The following is a 6,578-nucleotide window of genomic DNA, read 5'->3' on the forward strand; positions in this document are numbered from 1 at the left end:
GCCGATGGACGTACAACATGGATGCTATTGGCATGGTAAGAATTACTGACCACACATAGTGTCGCGGCTGAACGTGAGGGTGCCTGCAGGAGAAAGCATTTGAATTTTCCCTTGTCCAGTCACGACAAATAGTGCAGCCTCCTTGGTACTATATCCACTTGTCCACTGTCATCTAGCATCAAGTCATTTAACATTAAATCAAGATCCTGAAAATATGGTACTGTATAATTCACAGAAGCGCTAGGCACATATTTCTTCAAGAAACTTTGATGACAAAGAACAATTCTGAACATAAAACCTACAACTACCACCCTTAATGAGAACTACCTAAAAGACATTAAATTCGTGTTTCTGTCGCTCTGAAATTCCATCTCCTTTGTGTTGGCCAGCCGATAGCTTTTGTTACTGAAATGGCCAAAGGAATAAGCTATATTTCTCATTTATTTGCATTTGGTTTTTCTTTTCCTCCATAGGTGAATTTTTCAATGTCCAGTTTAAACCCATTCATCAATCAAATATTCAAGGAAACGGTACTTACTTCATCCCAAGATTTTCCTTGTGCTAGGCGTGGATACATAGGAGCCTTCTGGTTTGTGAAAGTTATGCTTGAATGTGCGATAAGCTCCGATTGTTATATTATATATAAAAGATGCAAATAGCCATGTTAGATAAATAACGAGCATTTGTACATACATTTGAGAGGCCTCCAGAAAATAGTGTGAATGATATATCACTCCTTTGATTTATTATCTAAAGCCTCAAGGACCCTTTTCCGGTCTTTGCACAGTCAGCCGTCGTGTAGTTTGCATATTGGAACTGCCAAAAACGATACCTCATTATTCAGCATATGTTAAAATGTTCTGAGGTCACATGGAGGAAGGCTCACGAAAAATAACACCAACCTTAATAGGAGCCGTGCATAAGAGAGGGGCCTCAACCCACTGGTTCTTTGATGGGCAAATGGAGTCACTGACAAATAAAACAAAAGTATATTAGAATAAGCTTCTGAATCATCTTCTTTCTATTACCAGAGAAAATTTAAGCCTCATAAATCATAACCTAGACATCAATCCTTGGCAATTGCCAACCCTGTGAAACATTTCCTCTATGCTGAGACCTATTATTATCAAAGTCGTATCCGGCGGGCTTCCTTGGGAATCCTTCCTGGTTTATATTACCTCTAGTATTAAATTCTTGCGGTGGTGGTTTTCTCAGATCATGGGAAGCAGATAGAGCAACCTTCCTGGTATTCATATTGGGGTAGAAATTATCTACATTAGTTGCTTTACCATCAAGCAACTTAAAAGAACTATTTCTCTCAAGTTGTTTCCTTGCCCTCCCATTGTCATTTTTAGAAGGAAGCTCACGATGTTCACCCAACTCGAGATCAGAAATGCTCTCTCTGGAGCACCTTTTTTGGAGATGATTTCTCAGCACTATTTCTTTGCAAAATTGGTGGCTTGCCATTAGTTTCAGTGCATTCAGGAAGAGACATCATCATGTTGTGGTTAACATTTCCTCTGACACCTTTGGTCAAATTCATGGGATTTGTATCAATATTAGGATCCTTTGAGCGCTTGTGATTTTTTCCATCAAGAGAAGATCCCCCATGCCTACCCCTTTTTCTTGCAACAGAATCATCAGTGTTGTCAAAATTGACATTTCCAGGGCTGTCATCCATACTATTCAAAGGTTTCTGCACCTTATCTAATTTCTTCTTAGAGCTTGTTTTCATGATATTTTCTTGTTTTCCCTCGGAGTGAGTTGGGATGGGCTGATTTTGGCTCTGATTTATCTTTTGGAGATCTCCAGGAGTCACATGCCTTCCTTCCATAGGACTAATATCTTGTACCTGTAGCTCAATATGTGTGTCCCGTCCAACATTCCCCGTCTCCTTGCTTGACCTTGATATGTTTGTCAGGAGGCAAGTTCTATCTCTGTGCTGATAAAGAACCTATAGCTCCTGAATAGGCAAAGTCAACCTTGGCCTTTTTGGCACTTTCTGTCTTTGTAATAGCATTCTCATTACCCGAAAACCTTTTCAAGGTGGATTTCGCACCTTTCTCTGATATTCTTGTGGGCACATGGTTTGTTCCATCCTTTGTGGTTTACTTTCTTCTGCTACCATGTTGCTCCGTGAACTGAATAGCTTCTTCATTAGGTAAGTTCTCACTACTCCCTGCTAAGGGATCATCAAAATGATTGTCCTCATAAGATATTTTGTTAGGATACTCGCCATCAACTATACTTGGATCTAACCTGGTACTCACCATGTTTTCGCTTCCTGGAAATTCTAATGGCATGTCTACATTGCTTGCACCAAATTTCTCACTTGTTGCAGCGGCATATGCCGGCTCATCATTGTAGACATTCAAATTATTCAGATCAATGTGTGATGATGTGCTCTTATAATCCAGATTTGTACCAATATCAATTTGCTCATCATCACCATCAAATGTTGGAAAATCTCTTGGCGAGGAAGACAACTTCAGTTCATGTGCTACTTTCCTACGTGTTGTATCTGGCTTGTTATCATCACTTGTAATATCCACAAATGCATCAGATCCTTCTTTGCTTCTTGATGAAGCATCACTATCACTGTCGCTGCTGCTTCCACTGCCACTTCCAGCACTTCTACTCTGACTGACGCTATCACTTCCACTGTCACTGTTGCTATCACTGTCACTTCCACTCTCACTAGAGCTACCTACTTTGCCATCACTGCCATTGACCTTTTCATCTCCTGCAGCTGAAACCGGGGAGCCCACAATTTCAATCTTCTCAATATCAGGATCATATATGCTTAAGCTTGGAGCAATTTCTTCGATGTTCTCATCGATAGTCCTGTTAGATACATCAGTTTGATACTGAGGTGCTTGTGGGCGGAAGTAGCAAACATGTAGAAAATAACTATACACAAAACTACGGAGAGGGCATCATGAAGGAAATGCCCGGTTAATCAAGAAGCACAGAATTGAACTTGTAGGAGAAAAATAGTACCTTCCACTGCCAGATGCATGATTAGAGTTTTCTAATTCTAGTTCAGGTTTCAGCAAATACCCCCCTGATGAATGGCAATCTGCAACCTGGATAAATAAAAATATGTTAAGTGTGCATCACAATATATTCTTAATGTCTCTTTACCGAGAAAAAAGGTGGTGGCTAATGTTTGTTACTCACATTCTTAAGGATATGCTCTATTTTCTTTGAAGCATTTGTAATTGCATCTGCAACAACTTTCTCCAAGGCCTACATTTGTTTCACAACATGTAGTCAAGGGAAACATCAGGAAATTACTTTTGGAGTAAACCTTTGAGAATCAAGCAACTAAACAAATTACAAGAACAAAGACATCTAAGATCATGAACCAAAGCATTTGTAGCATATGATCAAGCCAACTATGGATGATATCACAATACATCATGTATAAAGCTGAAGAAAATGAAAGATACAGAACAGTCATCGTACCACAAGATCAGCCATAATTGAAGTGACATCTCATACAACAAACTCATGGAACTATGGTTGTCTTTCGAATGAGTGCAGAAAAACCATGTATAAGTTAGCATGTAAGCTTGTAATATTTGAAACTTACTCGTATTTCATTTTAAAACTTCCGGATTCCTTAACCTATTTGTAGATGCTAAAGGGGAGGGGAAGGGGGGTTACCTTTAAATTCATTCCTTTTGGATTTTTTGAGAGTGTAGGTATCAGCAGGCTTCACAAATCAGTTGTACTATCCTCAACACTTGCAGAAACAGAACCTACCCCATGATTTAGTCCTCGAGAGTGTGAGAGAATGTCGTACCCTAGCTCTGGGCGATAGCTGCGTGTTATATAGCCAGGGGCGCAACTCCCTGGGTTAGCTTACAGATGGTATCGAGTACATCTTGGAGACCAAGGGATAGAATAGAGAGATATCTAGTTACAATGATAACATAATATTTGAACAAACTATCTCTATCTATCTAGGTTCGGTTGACATCATGAGGACCGAAGGTTTATCACATAGGGTCATGATATGTGTAGTTTAACACCCTCCCTTAATCACAACCTTGTCAAGTTGAGATTACGCTTGAACTCCTCAAAATTCCTTGTGGGCAATGCCTTTGTAAATCCATCTGCAACCTAATCACGTGAATGCACAAAGCGAATTTCCAATTGCCTGTTAGCAACTCTTTCTTTGACAAAATGGAAATCTATCTCAATGTGTTTTGTTCTAGCATGAAACACTGGGTTAGCAGATAAATAGGTAGCACCAAGGTTATCACACCATAAGCATGGGGCTTGAGTGCGCTTCACACCAAGCTCCATCAACATGGACTGAACCCAAATAATCTCAGCTGTAGCATTTGCCAGTGCCTTATACTCAGCTTCTGTATTGGACCTTGACACAGTTGCTTATTTCTTTGCACAACATGATATCAAGTTTGGACCAAAGAATACTGCAAACCCACCAGTGGAGAGTCTGTCATCTATACATCCAGCCGAATCAGAGTCAGAAAAAGCACTAACAAGAGTAGATGAAGACTTGCTGAAAGTAAGGCCAAGATTCATATTATCTTTCACATATCTCACTATGCGCTTTGCAGCAGTCCAATGAGTTTTGGTGGGAGCATGAAGAAACTGACACACTTCGTTCACAGCAAAGGAAATGTCAGGTCTTGTCAAAGTTAAGTATTGAAGTGCTCCCACTAAACTCCTGTATCTCGTACTATCCTCTTGATTCAAAGGTTCTCCTTCTGCAAGGTTTAATTTTTCTGCACTAAACAATGGAGTTGGTGAGGACTTACACCCTTGCAACCCAACTCTTCTTACCAGATAATTGGCATATTTTTCCTCGGAGAGATGAAGGCTGCTTCCATGTTTCTTGACTTCAATCCCTAGAAAGAAATGCAAGTCTCCCAAATCTTTAAGAGCAAACTCAGCACTCAAATCCTTCAACAGTCCTATCACTTCCGCATCTGACAAACTTGTGACAATAATTTCATCAACATAAATAAGGACAAATATGGATGTATTTGACTTATTATAGATAAACAAAGACGTGTCAGACTTAGAAGGAATGAAACCGAGTGTCTTCAACTTCTGACTGAGTTGTGAGTACCATGCGCGAGGAGCCTGCTTCAGTCCATATAAAGCTTTGTCAAGTTTACACACATGAAATGGTTTGCTTTTACTTACAAACCCAGGAGGTTGTTTCATGTAGACTTCCTCTTCTAGAACACCATGAAGGAACGCGTTCTGTACATCTGTCTGTCAAATACTCCACCCCCTGGAAACAGCAATGGAGAATACAAGACGAATGGTTGCTGCTTTCACAACAGGACTAAATGCGTCCTTGTAATCAATCCCATATTGCTGCTTAAATTCTTTTGCAACAAGTCTGGCCTTGTAGTGATCTATAGTTCCATCAGACTTTCTCTTGATTCTAAAAACCCACTTGCAATCAATTAAATTTTTACCTTGCTATGGAGGAACTAGATGCCATGTTTCATTTTTTTGAAGTCCCATGCATTCTTCTTCCATAGCCTTTTTCTACCGTGTATCACTAAGTGCCTCCTCAAGAGTACTTGGCTCACTTGTTGAACATGCCAAACCGAATTTTGTTATTTGCTTATAATTGATAGGTTTTGTTACCCCTTTCTGTAGGCATGCACGCGGAGGAATAGATGTTGCTGCAGTGTTGCTTGGCACAGAAGATCTAGCCGCTGCACCGGTTGATCCCGAGGCAGATCCTTCCAACGCTCCTGTCGCACCAGGGAAGGAATCCATGGGATTTTCTGTGGCAGTAGTTTGCAGCAGCTGCGTTACAACCGGCGCAGAAGATCCCCCACCTGGCTGCAGGGCCACCGAAGGCATGTCATGGAGTAATGGTGGCGTGGGCCTGGGAGAATCCACGCCAGATCGCGCGCCGCCAGACGGATCAGCGCGGGACTCCATGCCTGCCTCTTGTCGACTGGGTGCGGCACTAGTTGGTTGTCGTCGGACATAATGGCGGGGCCCATCTGTGGGCCAGAGGCTTCACGCGTCGGCACCTAATTTGTGCGCGCCAGAGGATGCACCCGAGCCGGTGGAGGGGTGTCGCGTGCTGGGCGTTGGGTCGCTGAAGGCGCGCATGGTAGGCAACATGGGTTCCTGTGGGCTGTGGTCCTGCTGCTGCATCGATCCCGAGGCAGATTTGCTGCTGGGCTGCTACAGCTCTGATCCCGAGGAGGATCTATGCCCCAGACCTGGACACATAAAATGTGACATGTTGGGGCTGATTTCATCACTGTTTTGGGCGATTTTTGCACCATTTTCTTCACAGTTTTCATCTCCATCATCACAAAGCTCAAGTGCATGGTTATGAGAATTAGTCATCAATTTATCAACACAATTATCTTCCCCTTGATCAAGACCGGTGAGGCTAGATGGGAGGAGAAGAATTTCTTGACAAAGTAGTGCACCGAGATTGGGATGAAGATCGGAAAACGAGAACTTTGTTTCATCAAAGACTACATCACGAGAGATGTAGACCCGATCTGTAGGAATATCGAGGCAGTTTGGCAGTGTATCCAAGAAAAAACATTGCTTGG

General features: G+C 41.8%; 1 pseudogene; it reads right to left on the reverse strand.

Annotated features, from left to right (window-relative positions):
- Window positions 1-1,059: 1,059 nt before the first annotated feature.
- LOC119321194 lies at window positions 1,060-5,943 on the reverse strand (annotated as a pseudogene).
- Between the last annotated feature and the right edge of the window lie 635 nt (window positions 5,944-6,578).

This window comes from Triticum dicoccoides, chromosome 6B (genome assembly GCF_002162155.2).
Source record: "Triticum dicoccoides isolate Atlit2015 ecotype Zavitan chromosome 6B, WEW_v2.0, whole genome shotgun sequence".
In the NCBI taxonomy this organism is placed as follows: domain Eukaryota; kingdom Viridiplantae; phylum Streptophyta; class Magnoliopsida; order Poales; family Poaceae; genus Triticum; species Triticum dicoccoides.